The following is a 19,250-nucleotide window of genomic DNA, read 5'->3' on the forward strand; positions in this document are numbered from 1 at the left end:
ACAGTCACCTTAAAAGTCCCTTTCATCAGAGCTCAGCCCTATAAGCTCTGTGGCATGTGCGATAACTGCATGACACTGTAGTACAAATAATTAGCTAGGTAGGAGTTCTAATCTCAGTCCAAGCAAATGTAAAAGTGTGCGTATGTGTCTGTTTATAAGGTAAAGATTTTGGGTCCATTCAAACCCAGTACACTTCCCATTGCCCTACTTTAGCAGCCCTGCAGATTTCAAGTCAGCTTAGAAGTCCCTTTCATCAGGTTTCAGCCCTATAAACTCTGTGGTGCATGCGATAACTGTGTAACACTCTAATATAAATAACTAGTTAAACAGGAGTTCTAATCTCAGTTCTGGCAAATATAAAAGTGCATGTGTGTTTATAAATTAAAGATTTTGGGTCCATTCAAACCCAATACATTTCCTATTGCCCTACTTTAGCAGTCCTGCAGATATCAGTCACCATAGAAGTTCATTTTATCAAGTATCAGCCCTATCAGCTCTGTAGTGTGTGAGATAACTGTGTAACACTACAGTACAAATAACTAGTTAGGTAGGAGTTCTAATCCCAGTTCTGGCAAATGTTGTGTGTAAGTGTGTATATGTGTAGTTTAAAGTACTTTGCAGCCTCTCTCACCTAGTACATCACCCATTGCCTTACTTTATAAAGGCTGGTGATGTTCCTCACCATAGAAATACCTTTGAACAACCTTCACCCTATAAGCTCCATCACATGTGCAATAGATGCGTATCACTGTAGTAGCAATGAATAGATAGGTAGGGGTTCTAATCTCAGTCCTGGCAAGCGTGTGTATGTGTGTGTGCAAGACCAGTATTCTGTCTGTGAGTGGGTTGTTGTGTTTGTGTGAGAACCATATCCATTGGGGGTGGGTTTTGCTATTTTTTGCTATTCCCACCCAGTACATGTCTCAGTGTCCACATTACAAGGTCCACAGTTGTCATCTACTGTAGAGGGACCTGTAGACACTCTGCAGCCCTATAAGCATTGTGCCATGTGCAATAACTATGTGACAGTATGGAATAGATAACAAGATCGGCAGCTAATCTAATCCTTGGATATCACTCCCCACTCAGGAATCTTACACAAACACACTCCGGTAGGCAGCAACCCTTACATCAGTAGGTGGCCTGCAAATTAGCTCACAGCTAGAACTCACAATGTGAAAGCAGCAGACTCCATGTCAGACTGCTGAACAGTCATGAGTGGAGTCCCACAAGTTGTGGACCTGGGTCCCCTCATGTTTGGGATCCACACCTCTGAGGACCAGCCCAATAAAAAGGTGCCCCTGACTGACAATGTTTGCAGATAACTACAAGGTGGGTGCTATTATTACCCCCACACGTGAGGTTGACATCCTTCACAAAGGCCTCTCTGAGACCTATGACTGTTGTCAGAACCCTGGACATAAGCTCAGTACCAGATAATGTGTTGCCATCCCTTTTGGATATGACATGGTTCCTATAAAGTAATACATTGATGGTAGTCCACTGAACAGTGATGTTGGTATAAGGGAACTGGGAATACAGGTTGACAGTGAACTCTCTGTTGACCATCACAGTGCCACTGTCTTCCGAAAGACCTTCCATGTGTCACTTCTCCTGACTAAGAGTGTTGAATCCGAGAAGTAAAAGGACAGTGTTTCCCTGTACTCTCCCGTCAGTAGGCCAATCAATGTGTACTATGGCCCATTCATCATGTACCCCATTGGACACCAGCAACAACAGGAGAAGCTGCAAATGTACTTCACTAAGAGGATCTTCGGTACTACACACTTGCCCCATATGGACAGATTCCAACAACTCCAATGAATATCTGTCTCATATTGGGTACTTAGGTGCGATCTCTGCCTGACATACACAGCCATGTCTGACCCAACCCTGTCAGGAATGCTACATCCAAAGAAACCAATCTGTCCACACAACATGCCCTGGATACCTCAACCCCATCCTCACAATCAACAGGACATGCTGGAGAGACAGGTTCACAACCCAGAGACAGGCCACGCTATGGAATAGATGTTGCATACATGTCAAGCAGAAGACATCACTTACCCTCTTCAAAAGAAATCAGGAGGAGTGGATGGGGAATAGAATACACACCCTATGGATCACTCCAGTGACTATACTCAGTAGACACACTGGGGAGTATTGTCAGGTGGCAAGATGCCAGTGTATTCCCATAGGCTCGCCTTGTAAAGCCTCCATGGCCATTTGCCATGTACACACCTATGAATATTTCAACCTATGGATCTTAGTACTATCAAGTGTGTGTGTGTGTGTGTGTGTGTGTGTGTGTGTGTGTGTGTGTATGCGTGTGTGTGTGTCTGCATTAGTGTGTATAAAAGTATTTGTGAGTGTGTAAACATGTAGGTGAAAGTAGTTGGTGGTTCGTCTCACCCAGTACAACTGCCATTGCCATACCTTACAAGTGCTGTAGATGTTAATCACTATATAGGTACCTTGGGACACTCCCCAACCTATAAGGTCTGTGGTTTGTGTGGTAACTACATAACCCTGTAATACCAATGACTACATAGCTAGGGGTTCTAATATGAGTCCCAGCAAGAGTGTGTGTGTGTGTGTGTGTGTGTGTGTGTGTGTGTGTGTGTGTGTGTGTGTGTGTGTGTATAAGTGTGTACATGTGTAGGTTACAGCATTTTGTGGCCTGTCTCACCCAGTACACCACTCATTATCATAATTTGCATGGCCTGATGATGTCCCTCACCTTAGAAGTACCTTTGGACAAGTGTCACCCCATGACCTCCGTGGTGTATGTGATAAATGCATAGCAAAGTAGTAACAATAAGTAGGTAAGGGCTCTAATCTCAGTCCTAGCAAATGTGTGCGAGAGATGAGTATCTTGTGTGTGTGTGTGTGTTTGTGTAAGAATGACATCCATTGGATGAGCATGGTTTCATATTTTATGCAATGGTACTCACAGTACACATTCCTAGGTCTACTGTATGAGGTCCGCTGTTCACATCAACCATAGTGGTATCTGTAGACACTCTTTAGCCATATAAGCCCTGTGCAACAGTATGAAATAGTATGGTACAAATAACAAGATAGGTTGGTCTGCTAATGTCAGTACTGGCAAGTGTGTGTGTGTGTGTGTGTGTGTGTGTGTGTGTGTGTGTGTGTGTGTGTGTGTGTGTGTGTGTGAACAGTATTGTCTGTGTGTTTGGTCAACACAATATACTCTGGGGTTGAAGGCATTAGCAATCCGAGGTGTGTTTCACCCACCACACTTTCCATTGTCCACTCTACTAGAGCTGATGTCAGCCACCATAGACTTAGATGCAATCCCTCAGCCCTATAAGCTGGGAGGCACATGCAAGAACTGTTACACAGACCTTGGAAATGTGTGCAGATACAGCTGTACCTCAGCAATGACATGGTTGATGTGTTACAACACTGTCATATCCCTCATTGGTGATGTCTGCAGGGCTACTTCCTGTTGACACACAGACACCTGGACGACAAACAGAATACAGCATGTGAGAACACATTTTCTTAGTGTTACTAACACCAATAATGCATCATGGCTGAGAGGTACACACACACTCTGATGTGCACCCATTACAAATGCCAGATGACAGCACCTTACACAGCATTAAATAGCTACACTCTACTAAAGTCACCCTGTGCATCAGACCCATATTAGCATGTCACTGCATCAATGGTATGGATGGCATGGATGTGGTACAGGTATCATCATATGCACAGGGTGTTGTGTGGGTTTGCCAGAAGCCTAGGCTGGGCCATATGGTTGACATCATATGTGTGTGTGTTTGAAGGGTGTTCATTAAATGGGCTGTGCAGGGTTTGTGTGTGTGTGTGTGTGTGTGTGTGTGTGTGTGTGTGTGTGTGTGTGTGTGTGTGTGTGTGTGTGGAGGTGACTTGTCTGATGGTGATGTCTGTGTTTGTATGCACACAGTCATGCCATGTGGGTGCCATACACAGTAGCATTTTGGACAGCTGTGGGCTGTACATGGCAGTGTGTACAGTTCACCGTCTCTGGTCATGGACACGGGAACTTGGCCTGCCAAGGCTATCACCAATGCCACCAGGGCCGAGTCCAGGTGCCGTACTATTCCCCGATGGTGACTGCTGTCTGCTGGATCCACGTCCCTGTTGGGACTGGCCAGGATAACATGTCCATGGCCTGCTGCATCATGGCATGGACAGCACACCCTCTTCAGTAGTGCTGGTGGTTTTGCCAGTATGAGAATGTGATGGTGCACTGCCACATAGACCCTCAGTTGATTGTGGTGCTGCCCTACATCCACATGGCTGCTGGCCATCATCCGCCAAATGCTCAAGCACTGATATTCCATGGTCAAGGAGTGACAAGGTCTCTCCCCCCACAGTCTATCCATTACCTCAGTATGCTACTGGATGACTGCAGTGAGTTCACAAATGTCACCACGGACACCAGGGATGTGTTCATCCACGACCCTGTGTATATGTCTGGTATTATGTTCATTATGTGCCTGTGCCCACATGATGGCCTGAAACATGCGTCTGGTGACTGCTGCTGTGGCACTTACAACAGGGACATGACAGGCTGCAATCCTCCTCTGGGCACCCCTGCCCTTCTGCCTGTAGTAGGACCTCACCAGCACACTGGCTATGGCTAGTGCCTGCACCCTCACTTGCCATAGTCAACACAGTAGCCTTTTCCATGCCACCAACTGTCTATTATATGTGGCCACTGGTGATGGAGTATGTGTGGGCATTGTGACTGTGTCTAGGGATGGGGTTGACAATAGCTGGATGCCAACCAATGGCACAGATTCAGCCCCTGACAACCCCACCTATGTCTTAATATGAGTATAATCATGGTCAGAGTCTGCAGAGACACTGACATCAGTATCAGAGCAGGAGGGATCACAGCCACCATGTCCACCTGTAAGGGAAAAACAACATATGTAAATTACTACTGACACTATAAGGCACACACACACACACACACACACACACACACACACACACACACACACACACACGCACGCACACACACGCACACACACACACACACACACACACACACACACACACACACACACACACACACACACACACACACACACACACAGGTGAGGTGCCTCAATGGCTTACACAGACCTCACATTAGCTGACTGGGGACATTCACGACACACAGTCAGACAATAACATATACACTCTGGACAGACCCTCAGCATCATGCAGTGCAGCCCTTTCCAATTACCATTACTACTACTATACACCTCTGGAATATGTGAGTGGTGTTAGTAGGTGATGGCCCTTCACCTAGCACACACTGCACCCATATAAATTATTGCTGTTCACCTGTATAGCACTGTGGCAACTCCTACAGAACATACCTTCCAACTGTACAGGGTTTTGCTGAATTTCTACATGTGTGGCTCATATGTTTGGTCTGTTCCTCATAACTCCTGTGTTTGTCTGATATATTACTGGGTTGACCTGTGGATTAGTGCCACTAATTAATGGCCTAATTTGAGGTGCAGACTGTATACCCTGCAGTACATGTATGTTAAAACCAAGCCAGTTACTCAAACAACTTCCCAAGTTTACAGTGGATATAGTAAGTGTACACACACCTGTTAACATGCCAGGTTTTTGTGATATATCACATGAGACCTCAGAAATCAGGTCATAACATTGCCATCATTTCATATGACATATAACCTGTGCAATCCAACTGAAGAACATTCACATCAGTTACAGGTAACATATGGTAAATGAAATAAGTACAATAGGCTGGTTGCATGAGTGTGCACACCCTTAAAGTAATACTCTATTAAAGCACCTTTTCATTTAATCACAGCATGCAGTCCTCTTGGGAGGGTGTCTATTAGCATGGCACATCTTGACCTGCCAATGTTTGCACATTCTCCTTTGCAAAACACCTCTAACTATGTCAGATTGCAAGGGCATCCCCTGTGCACTACTCTCTTCAGGTCACCCTGCATATATCCTATTGGATGTAGGTGTGGGCTCTGACTCGACCAGTGCAGAACATTGCATGTGTTCTAGTGAAGCCATCCCTTTGTTGATTTGGATGTATGGTTTGGACCATTGTTGTGTGAAAAGGAGGAATTCCTCACCATCCACAACTATGTGGCAGACACCAGAAGGATTGGAGCCACAAGGGACCAGTGTTTGGAACTGTCCATAATCCCCTCTAACTTGGCTATAGCCTCAGTTCCAGCTTGTGAATGACAACCCCAAAGCAGGACACTGCCATCGCCATGCTTCACCCTGGGGGTGGTGTTGTTGTAGTGATGTGCAGTGGTGTTATTGCACCAAACACACCTGTCCGAAATGTGGCCAAAGAGTTCACCCATGATCCCATATTACCATAACCCATTCTCCCACTTGCTTTTTGGAGATCTGATGTATTGTTATTAGGCTTTCACCAGGCCTGGATATTGTTTGGTGTGAGGAACTTCTGTCATCTTCCAACTCTACCATATAAACAGGACATATGGAGAGCATTGAAATTGTTGTGACATATAGTGCACACCCAGTACTTGCCGGGGATTCCTGCTACTCCTTCACTGTTGCTGTAGGGCTCCAGGAAGCCTCCCTGGCCACTTTTGTTCTTGTATTCTCATAGACTTTGGTGGGATGTCCACTCTGCAATGTCAATGTAGCCTCATATTTTCACCACCTTTTGATGACTGTCTGCACTGTGTTCCATGGTATGTGCAATGCTGTGGAAATATTTTGGTACCCTTCTCCAGGCTGATGCATCTCAAATATGTGCCCCCTTAGCCGTTTCATCAGCTCTATGTGAACCATGACTGTTGCTGTAACAGGCAACTGGGTATATATTAGGATAATCCAGATAGGACAACTGACCATTATTTGCTGTTAATCAAAGAGTGTCTGTAATTGATGGCAGGTGTGTACTCAATAAGATGTGCTGCTGTAGTTATATCAAAAGCTGCCTCAACACAGTAGTAGCTTTAGCCTGTGCACACATATGCATCTAGGTTGTTGTACTATTGTTATGTGTCATTATTGTTTTCCTAATAGATTTGTTTGCTTTACAATTGAATTGTACAGGTTATAGGTCACATGAAAGGTTGGTAGTATTTTGAACTTGTCTATTGTGCTCTAATTTTTTGTTTATCACAAATACCAGGCATTCTAACAGGTGTGTACACCCTTTATATGCACTGCATGCCACTAATTTATAAATATAACCTGATATTTGGCCTTTGTCCCCCCATTTTGTCAGTCTTTGTCCAGATGTCTTGCAATGACAGGTTGTGAGGTATGCTACAGATATGTGATATCTCTGACATGTCCTGCAAATAGGTCCCTGTGATGACCACCATGATGCAATGCAGTAAACACCACCACAAGTGAACATGCAGAAATTGCCAAATGGCTGAGTGTAATAGTTGTGTGCATGGTCACATGCATTAGCTTTAACATGCCTGGGGTACTGGTAAACCACAACAGGAAAATCCCATACTTACTGGCTTCAGGCTGCTGTCCCATGTGCAGACCAGAGGGACCTATGTAGTTGTGAGGGAGAGGTATTGTCAGCAGATTCACATTAGGTATTGGTACAAGATGAGCGCTACGTTTCTGCACAGGTACAGTACATACTATGATATTACACAATTTTCTATCCTTCACCATAGATGTGCACTTGTGTGCATTACTACACCCCACCCACTAATCCATTTTGCACTGACATATGCATCTAGAGACTCTATAGAAGACAGCTTAAATGCTACCTCATTACATTGATGTGCACTTTGGCCTTACCTAGATGCTCCTTGCCTGTTGCCTGGGTGCCACCCACCTCCACAACTGCTTTTTCCAGTGTTTTAGTTTGTGTGGGTGCTACCCCAAGATTGGCAAGGAAATCCTCTGTCGCTGCAATTGGGGCCTGTGTGGCTGGCCCCCCACCAGTAGCATTATGGTCCCTCACTACAGCAGCAGCTCTTTGGCGGGCATGACGTATCACGGTCAGTCACTCTATGCCTAACCTGATTGTATGTGCATCCATGGTGGCCCAAGACATTCACTCTGAGGATGATCTCATCCCACAGGACAGTCCACTCCCACAGATTTTGCCAGCTATGGCCAGAAAGGATGGCAAAGTTTAAGATTACAGCTTCTGTGATGGCTGCTGTCTCCACATCAGTGTAAGGTGGTTGCCGCTGCGTGGCACCTGGAAGACATAAACAGGGAAACACATCACAGGAGCTCAGACATTGCCAAGAATTCTTTAGAGAGCCAGCACATGAATATGGACTATCATTATTCACCACTTACAAACACATCATACCCCTGTACCTGGCACCACTGTATGAACATGCATTGTACTCCTGGTCCTGATGTGTCATGTTCCCCCCAATGAGGGTCAGTACATTGCATAAACCACCATTCATCATTCATGTTTGTGTAGAGGGATGACAGTGGCCATGTTCCTTGCAGATGGGATGTCAATGGTGCTCAGGCTTTGCTTGCATGCAATGTGTAATGGAGGTGGAAGCATATGCCTGGGTTCATGTAGGATGCAGACTGGAATTTGATCAGGCCCTAAGGGGACTTGCTTTTGTTAACTTTGATTAGGCAGTTTACACCTGATCCATGATGATGAGGGGAGGGGTGTGTGTGCTATGCATATCCACCTATACTGATGGTGAGCCAGGGGAGTGATGTTTGCCCTAAACCTGTCTGCAGCAGGTTGGCTGTAGCTATGGTGTGTGTGTGTGTGTGTGTGTGTGTGTGTGTGTGTGTGTGTGTGTGTGTGTGTGTGTGTGTGTGTGTATGTGCTATGATTGACCACCATTACAGGGTGGATTTGGTTGTTACCTCTGAGACTGCAGACATATGTGAAGATGGCTTTGTGATTGCCCTTAGTGGATGTGTCCAATTTGTACTCATATTTAGCCTAACAGTAATCCATCTGTGACCTAATATGCTCATTCAGACAAAGGTTGACATGCTGCACAGTTGGTGCCTGCTCCTACATTGCCCTATACAGCCAATGTAACATCACATTATGTGCTTTGTGCATTGCTGCTGTCCAGCAAAGGGGTTTACTCTACTTTCGTGGAGACAGGCTTTACAAGTAAGGTATTGCTGAGGCCATGCAGCTATGTTGGTGGTCATATATCTGTTTGGAGTACACAGGGCACAGGGTCAGAACACAGTTGGCCACCTCTACAATTTCAAAGTGATACTCATACTTATTATAATACCCATGTATGTGTCAGGGCAATGCCACAACCAGTAGATGTAGAAGTCTAACTCTGCTGGATGCACAGAAACTAAGGTTACACACATGTACAACATGTACAGCTTATTTACCTAATGTTTTGCATCCTATGTCAGTTGTTATGAGGCAGCCAGGTATATGTACCCATATATACATATGCACAGGCAATGCCTGCTATACATTTCTGTTCTGTGTCAGTGTGGCCCACTGTAATTATAGTCTTGCTGCTCAGTCAGTCATATCAACCTGTTAGGGCAGGACATCTGGAGGACACTGCACATACATGGTGGGCTATGGGCTACAATTAGTGACACTTTCTTCAGATTGCTGTAACACACATATGTCATTTGATAGTGCACTAGTTTTTACATTCATAGACATACCCTGGAGGATGTCTGATGGTCATATGGCAGGCAAAGGGGAGAAAGGCTGCAGGTGTGGTAGTGAGGGTAGGAACTGTTAATGTTGTGAGTATGACTGGTATAGAGACAGAGCTAGCTGATTTGCTGGACAGAGGAAAGGTGGATATAGTGTGTATACCAGAGAGCAGATGGAAGGGGTGTACAGATGTGCGTACTGGAGTCGGGTACAAATAGTTCTATCATGGTGTATATGGGAGGGGAACTGGTGTAGGGGTTAACCTGAAGGAACATTATGCCAAGAGTTTTTGTGAAGGTGATAAGAGTGTTGGGTAGAGTGATGTTTAGGAGGCTGGGAATTGATGATGTAATGATGACAGTTGTTAGTGCATATGCTTTGTTAATTGCATGTGTGATGGATGAGACAGACATACTTTGGTGTGGTTGGATGAAGTGGTGAAGAGTGTACCCAAGAGTAATAGAGTGGTGATTGGAGCAGATTTCAATGGGCATGTTGGTGAAGGGAATAGAGGGGATGCAGAAGTGATGGGTAGGTATGGTGTTAAGCAAAGGAATGCAGAAAGTGAGATGGTGGTGGAGTTTGCAACAGAGGTTGGACTTGGCTGTGGTGAATACATACTTTTACTAGACTGAGGGGCATAGGGTGACATACATGAGTGGAGGAAGATGCACACAGGTGGATTATCTCCTATGCAGGTGGGCCTGTTTGAAGGAGATTGGTAACTCTAAAGTGGTGACAGGGGAAAGTATAGTTAAGCAGCATGGAATGTTGGTCTGTGGGATGACATTGGTGATAAAGAAAAGGGGAAGGAGTGTGAGGGCAGCACTATGGATCAAATGGCGGATACTGAGAAAGGGTGATTGTGAGGTTGAGTTCAGAGAAGAGTTAAGACAGGCAGTAGGTGGCAGTGAAGGCTTAGCAAATATTTAGGTAACTACATCTGAGCTAATAAGGGGGATGAATAGAACAGGGCTTGGTGTGACATCTGCACAGAGGAAGGAGGACAAGGAGATCTGGTGGTGGCATGAGGAAGTAAGGGACTATACAGAAAAATAGTCTGGCCAAGGACAAGTGGGATTGTCAGACAGATGAAGAAAGTACACAGGTGTATAGGGAAATGGGGTGCATGACAAAGTGAGTGGTGGCAAAGGCTGAGAATGGGGCATCTGAAGAGTTGTATGTAAGGTTGGACACCAAGGATGGAGAATATGACCTGTACCAATTGGCCAAACAGAGGCATGTAGCTAGGAAGAATGTGCAGCAAATAAGGCTGATAAAGGATAATGGTGGAAGTGTACTCACAAGCAATGAGACTGTGTCAAGCAGGTGGAAACAGTACTTAGATGGGCTGTTGAATTAAAAGAATGAGAGAGAGAGAAGGTTGGATGATGTGGGTATGGTGAATCAGGGCATGAAACAGATTATTAAGTGGGAAGTAAGGATAGCTATGAAAAGGTTTAAGAATGGAAAGGCTACTGGTCCAGATGACATACCTGTGGAAGCATGGAGGTTTTTAGGACAAATGGCAGTAGTCTTTTTAACCAGATTGTTTATTGTAATCTTGGAAAGTGAGAGGATACGTGAGGAGTGGATAAAATGTGATTGGGTACTGATTATGAGAATAAGGGTGGTGTGCAGAGCTGTAGTAACTACAGAGGAATAGCATTGATCAGTCACAGCATGAGGTAATGGTAAAGGGTGATGGAAGCTAGGTTAAGAAGGCAGGTGAGGATTACTGATCATCAGTATGGTTTCATGCCAGGAAAGAGCAGTACAAATGTGATGTTTGCTCTGAGAGTGTTGATGGGGGCATATAGAGAAGGTCAGAAGTAGCTGCATTGTGTCTTTGTGGACTTAGAGTCAGCATATGACAGGATGCCTAGAAAGGAGTTGTGGTATTGTATGAGGTGGTCAGGAGTGGCGGAGGAATCCATAAGAATGCTACAGGATATGTACAAGGCTAGTGTAACAGCAGTGAGTTTTGCATTTGGAGTTACAGGTGCATTTAAGGTGGGGGTGGGAGTACATCAGGGATCAGCTATGACCCCTTCCTTATTTGCAGTGGCAATGGACAGGTCGACAGACATGATCAGACAGGAGTCCTCGTGGACTGTGCTGTTTGAAGATGACATTGTAGTCTGTAGTGAGAGTAGGGAACAGGTTGAGGAGACCCTCGAGAGGTGAAGGTATGGTCTAGAGAGGGGAGGAATGCTGGTCAGCAGGACTAAAACAGAAGATACGTATGTGAATGGGAGGGAGGATAGAGGAATGGTGAGGATGCAGGGAGTACAGTTTACAAAGGTGGATAGGTGTAAATACTTGGGAACAACAGTTCACAGTAATGGTGAGTGTGGGGGAGAGGCAAAGACGAGATTACAGGCATGATGTGGGTGGTGGTGAACAGTGTCAGGAGTGATTTGTGACAGACAAGTACCATTAAGAGTGATAGGGATGCTCTAAAAGAGGTTAGTGAGACCAGCTATGTTATATGGGTTGGAGACATTGGCATTGCGAAAAGAGGCACAAGTCAGAGCTGGACGTAGCAGAGTTAATGAGGTTAACATTTGCACTGGGTGTTATGAGGGTGGACAGGATTAGGAATATGTATGTTAGGAGGTCTACCCAGGTTGGACAGCTTGGGGAGAAAGACAGAGAGTGGCAGGATTATGTTGGTTTGGACATGTGATGAGAAGGTATGCTGAGTATATTTTGGAAAGGACGAGAATGCCAGGTAAGAGGAAAAGAAGAAGGCCTGAGATAGGGTGTATGTATATGGTGATAGTGGACATGCAGGTGGTTGGTGTGACAAAGCAAGATGCAGAAGACTGGAAGACATGGTTACAGTCAAAAGAAAAAGAAAGTGATGTTGTAATATCAGTGTTCACAGGTTTACAATTATTTGCCAGACATAACACAACTCTTGATGACATAACTATAAATATGAGGCACACATATGATCAGTGTGCATAACACTGGACAGTTGAATGGTATGAGCTCAGTATATCACATGCAGTTCAACACACAGCTGCGACGGTATTTCAGTATGCAAATACCCTGTATAGGTCCATCACATGTCTGAGACAAACATGTATATCATATTTGTATTGACAATTAACATATGGATATCTGCAACATCCCAGTAGCTGGCCTAGCAGTGTTACAGTCACTATTGTGCAACACACAGGCGTATGTGAGCCATCCTTTCCTGGGGTGACTCAGGGCCCTGAGCTGTGTTCTATGTCACTGCAGGCAGACATAGATGTTATGGCCATAGGTTCTGCTCAGCAATATTTCAGTACAGCATGTGTTGCTGAGACATAATATTGTTTGAATTTCCTATTTTGCATGTTTACATATCCCCTTCTACATTCCATTACATGCTTAATTGTTTGACATACCTGTGTTTTTTTTTTTCCGGTTCAGTTGGTTTAATCCGTCAGTTTCAGTGTGTGTGTCTGTCAGTCTGTTTGTTTGTTTGTCTGTCTGTTTGTCTCTCTTTTTCTCTCTCTCTCTCTCTCTCTCTCTGAGACAGGTGTAGGATATACATCTATTTTGTATAGGCAGCAGCTTGCCTTTAGTAGGTAATGCTCATGAGCAGCTGATGGCCTGTGCACCAGTTGGAGTCCCCCACTTGCTAATTGCATGGAGAACAGCTGTGGTATCATTACTATACCCAACAGCATGGAAACACACTCCTATAACTGAGAACTTCAAGTGGGCATTGCCCCTTTTCCTTGCGTGTGAGGAGGACTTCATAGAGGTGTGTGACTGTAGAGACAGCCCAACAAACTGTGGGAGAATGTTCCAGACATAGGGACAGAATTTAAGTATTGCTGTTATACAGTTGAAGTAATGCTAGCTTGACAGGGTTCGTGTGGCTACGGCTGCTCTGCATGATTTTAAGTCTGATAGTGTTATGTGGTTGACATAACTCTCAACTGTGGGGCTATCCACAGACTGGCCAGAGTTTGGACTTTTATATTTGGTGTGTTATTCACACATTTTTTGGCCTTGGAAATTCAGTAGTATACTCTAAGGACTGCAGTTAGTAAATGGTAACATGCATTTGTGTTTCTGACTTCATATCCCTCAGAACAGATATGTTACAACAACCCTGTTACACCAGCACCTTTCTCATTTTATGACAGCAATATGTCAATAATGCCCCTGTGTTTGGGCCTCTGCCCCCAAGTATGTCAGACTTTGTCCATATGTCATGCTGTAAGAGGTGGATAGGTATAGTATATCATTATATAGTGACTTCATTCCTGATATCATCCCAGTGATATATCAGACTGCCAGAAATGTTATGTGGAGGAGGCCTTATATATGAGGACAAAGCCTGGATGTTCTGTGGGACTCTATACAGTTGAGAGGACTGTGTATTTCTGGCAATTGTTGACAGACTGTTAGGATTGTTTACCAGTGTATTGTGAATGTGTTATTTGGCCTGTGTAGGGAGAGGGTAGATGTAAGAGTTATGGGTCCTTTTCTATCTAACTTTGCATGCTGCTCCAGCTTCTGGTGGTCTATCAGGTGTATATGTTTGTAGGAGCAGACTGACACATGTCCCATACCACAGTCAGGCATCAGACTACACTGTGAATTGGGCCATTATATGTAGGGGTAGTGTGTGAGTGGCAGACATGCTGATGATTTTGTTCAAACAGTCCATATGCTCTACTGTTCATGTGGCTTACCAGTATGTCACCTTGAATGTGGTGAGATTGGTTATGGGTATGCACTTTCACACTGGTGTCTGTCAGTGCTGTTACATCCCTGAAGTGCCTGATATATTTGCAATTACATGTGTATTCCCCCATAGCAAAATTGGGTTAGTGTTGTGTCAGTCTGCATGTAGTTTAGACAGTATTTGGTGACATGCCTAGCAGCTCAGTGTAGTTTCCCTACTGTGATGTTATGTCCAGATGTTTATCAGATGTACTGTTGCCTGGCCCCCATATGTGTTGTGCATGTCTTACACATCAGTGGGATGATGTGAAGATTTATGTCAGTAACTAGTGGGAGTAATTTGGTTTTGGACTTGGGCTATTCCAGTCAATATATGTTACAACAGACAGGACGGTGTTACTGCATCACCTTATCTACACCAGTATTTGGGATATGTTCCCAGTTTCATGACTTTACTCCACCTCTTTGTCTGGCTTGGTTCATAGGTTAGTACTAGGCTAAATGCCCTTGCAAGCCTAGCCAGTTATCCCCATGCAAGATTTAAACCCTGTACCTTATGTTTGTAAGGCAAACACCTTAACCATTAGGCCACCCTTCCAACCCAATATTATATCACCCCAGATGGGACTTGAACCCACAATCCCTGGCTTAGGAGGCCAATGCCTTATCCATTAGGCCACTGGGGCCTGACAGTCCAGATTTGTTGCACTAAGGGGTTCTGAGAATACCGCTCGACTGGTCAGATTGTTTCAGATTGTCCAGGTTTATTATTCATATTTCTGTTCTGTTCCACAGAATCATTATTTTCATTTATGTGGTAAATCACTGTGATGATGTGAGGACTTCTGTCAATAAATGATGACATACATTTCACTTTCAGAACTCACATCCTTCTGGACATGTATGCTGACACAAACGCTGTTACTGTAGCAACATTCTATATTTATAAATGCAGTAAATACATTATGTCCCTGGTCTTGGCCTATTGTTACCCCATTTTGACAGCCTTTGTCCAGAATTCTTGCACTAAGAGGTGGAGAGGTATGGTGCTGGGTGTGACTCCACTACATGTTATGAGTATATATATATATATATATATATATATATATATATATATATATATATATATATATATATATTCCTTTTTTGATATCTATACATACATTTATATAACAATATATATGTATATATTCTATAAGTATTTGTTTTATATGTATAGCTCCATATATCTGATGTATATACTTTTTCATATTTATCTATCACCATACATATCTATATGTGTATATTTATATATACTAAGCATGACTGATTCCACAGTGCTTGTTCCCTGCTATTTTATACCTGTACTGAATGATATATTTGAAAAATCAGCATTCATTGCTACAAGTGAAATGGTATAGTGGGACATTGCTCTGACTATGGTGTATGCAGTCCTGGGTACAAGTCTTGGTAGGGGTGATTATTTTGTTGTTGGGCAGAACAGTGGCTGATGGAGAGAGGGTGATTAAGGCAGTTTTAAGCAGTTGTAAGTGGGTTTGCACAGGTTTGCATATTAGTAAGCGATGCCAACACATGTTTAAATGGGAAACTGCTTAACCTCTGTAGGCATCACTTATCATTGCTCAATCTCACTTACTGCCACTTACTGCTGCTTACTGCAGCTTACTCCTGCTTATCCCCACACTCATTTCTTTAAAAGAAAAGAAAAAAGGGGTGATAGGAAAGTGGTGAAAAAGGGGGCACACAGAGGGAAAAACAATATGAAAGATAGCTAGGGATGTGCAGGACGGGTGTAGGGAAGGTCCATAGCTGTCCATTTCTGATACAGCAACTGCTGTGCATTTGTACAGAAATGCGAGGTGAATTTGGAGACTCAAACCCCTGAGTGAGGGGTGAGGACAAAAGTAATGTGTTGTTAAGCCAATTAGACCAGATTACATGTGTCCAGTGGACATGTGTGCAAAATGGACAGCTATGTATGAGTCAACATTTTTGTTTGGGAACAGATTGCCTTTTTTTTTTTTTTTTTTTTTTTTTTTTGTTTATAAGATGAGAGTGGGATGTTGGGGAAGGATAGTAGGTATATTTGGGTAGGAAGACAGACAAGACAGCAGACAGGTGCTGTATATGACACGTGTGGGGGGTAAACACCTTGGACTGGGAAGGTGGTTGGAAATCAGATGCCCATGAGTCCCCAAATGGATACAGAGGGACTGAAGTCCCCACCCATGGGCAGTCACCACTGCACCTTCACGGCCCCAAAAGTGACTGTGCTGGGGGCTGAGCAGGAGGGGCAGGCTGACCGTCAAGATGTGCCATGCAGCCCTCAAGCTGGTGTAGCTGATCTCCGAACTCCTTTTTGAAGCTTGCTATGAACCAATTCTTAGACCTGACTATGGAGGACGGTGTCCTGTCCATGCCCGCTGCCAGGGGGGGGGGCCCATCCCCTGACGCAGTTCCACCTGAAGGTGGTGCAGGACCAGCAGACGAGGAGGTCCCGGGTTGGGTCCCAGATGTGCTGGGGCTCAGTGCTATGGGCAGTTGAGGCGGGACAGGCTTATTCACTGGGATTGGCCTTCCCAGATAACTATGGTGTTGAGGTTTTACAACATATGTTGGTTAGTCATGAACACATTCCAGGATTAGTTATAACAACATGCATGGGTGTTCCCATTAACCCAAAACAACAGATTTGAAACAGTTGCATAGCAAACAGAGCACATGCATATATGGAACCACAGTGGGCATTATAACGGCATCCAGGTTACATTGATAACAACAGGCCACCAATGATAATATTTGAACAGGGAACATTAATAATCAAACATTTAAATATTTGTAGAACAATAGGACACGTGTCCCAACAGTAGGTTTGGTGAAAAACATACCCATTGATTTATGTGTTTGGATTATTAATGCAGATATGGTGGGGGGTGTCAATTAACAACTGTATATGCTTCAATTACTCACAACTTTAATGATCATTGCTCTAATCATTACTCTTCAGGTACTACCTCACTTTACATTGACCTATGGCCTTGTGTTGGGCAGTGGTATGTTTGTACACAATGTAATTACAGCCTTCTTACAGCTCATTTATACCTTTTCTTACCTGGTGGACCTGTGGAGGCAATTTCTGTTAACACTACCTGACTGTTTCTACCCATATTCATATAGTCAGGGTTACATATGTACACTCATAGTGTGTGTGTGTGTGTGTGTGTGTGTGTGTGTGTGTGTGTGTGTGTGTGTGTGTGTGTGTGTGTGCTACTGCCATACTCTGCCTTGATTTTTAATGGTCATACTTGGTGTTGGCAGCAGTGACCACTAGCTGTGACAGTGTGACACCTGAGGGACATTTCTTGGAGGAGACTACTAGGTGTATGTACTTATCTTACTGTCATTTGCAGTCTTGGAGTTGGGCAGTGGGTGTTGTACACAGTGTATGATTACAGCCTTCTTATAGCTCACTTATACCTTTTCTTACCTGGCGGATCTGTGGAGGAAATTTCTGTTAACAATACCTGACTGTTTCTACATATATTCGCATATTCTTGGGTGAGATTATGCATACAGCTTAATACCACTCCCGGGATTCAATCTGTGCCTGTTTATGCAAAAAGGTACTACAAGGTTGTGTTTCACCACAATGAGCTGTTGGGGAACTGCTGTTTCATTCTTGACTGTTTTCTGTAAAATACTCTCTTGTTAGGGCAATCTGCTTTGCAATTCTGACATTCATGCATGGCAGATAGTTCTTATACTGTGTATTCATACCTTTACATATTACAATATGGAAAACAATGGTTAACACAAAATTACTATTCAGGGATCAGATCTTGGTGCATAGAACATTTCTTATAGTTAATCTGTTTTACAACTCCACAATCTTTGCCAGAGGAGCCTCAATTAATGCCATCAGAGATATAGTTGCTGTGCAGAACCTGTACACATTTAGATTCAATACTACCACATAGCAAAGTAAACAGAACAGTCTGGGGTTTTGAGTTTCATTGACAGGTACTGACACTTTTATTGATATATATTCTGTATGTCACTATTACTTTGCTAATGTCTCATTTATTCAGAGCAAACAATACACATTTCTAACTACTGGCAGCCTTTCTATTTATTTGCCCTGACTACTGCAAGCTAGATTTGTACTCACCAGCCTCGTGATGCAGCCTTAGCAGCTTTCTGGCATGAGCGTCCATGTTCGCAGCCCTCTCATCTGCAGCTGTACAGGAGATAGAGAAACATTTATGCATACCTAGCCATCTCATACTTAGGCTGGATTTTGTTATACAATAATTGATACTAATACTTCCACACTGCTGAGACATTCTGTGCCCAATCATCTTGGATCCACTGGTCCAAGGCATCCCTCTTCCTATGATTCAGGTCAGCATAATGGTGCCAGACCTGCTCACCAGTCTGAGGGATACCAGTAGCACTGGTGAGGTCACTTGCGAGATGGTCCCAGGCCTCCGCTTTGTATTGGGAGCCCTGGTACTAGTCCTGCAGTAGTCTCCCTTCATGCTCTTTTATGAGGAGTTCAACCATGACCCTGGACTCCTGAATGACCCAAAGCTGTGCCAGAAAGTGCACACCCTCACCAACGCCAGCTATAGTGCCTGCAGAGATCAGCTACAACTGGTTATGGTTGTATTCCCACCTGCGAGATTTAAATAGGGCTGGATTCCTGCCCTTTGCTGTGATTGGCCAATTTTGAATATGCTGAGCTAAGCTAAGTGACGGGGAAACCCGCTTAGCTTAGATAAGCATTGCTTAAAGGGGTAGATGCTAAGCATTGCTTACCAGTGCGTAAATCCACTTAGTTATGCTAATTATTGGTAAGCATTTAGATTTAACCATAGCTGAGCAAACTTTAGCATTGTTCAGCTTTCAT

The 19,250-nt window shown here is 44.0% G+C and overlaps 1 non-coding gene across 1 annotated transcript; it reads right to left on the reverse strand.

Annotated features, from left to right (window-relative positions):
• Window positions 1-14,954: 14,954 nt before the first annotated feature.
• Window positions 14,955-15,027, reverse strand: TRNAR-CCU. The gene has a single exon. It is a non-coding gene; the product is annotated as a tRNA-Arg (tRNA).
• Window positions 15,028-19,250: the final 4,223 nt, after the last annotated feature.

The sequence above is a fragment of the Protopterus annectens genome, chromosome 7.part0, assembly GCF_019279795.1.
Source record: "Protopterus annectens isolate FY-2018-M chromosome 7.part0, PAN1.0, whole genome shotgun sequence".
Classification (NCBI taxonomy): Eukaryota; Metazoa; Chordata; order Ceratodontiformes; family Protopteridae; genus Protopterus; species Protopterus annectens.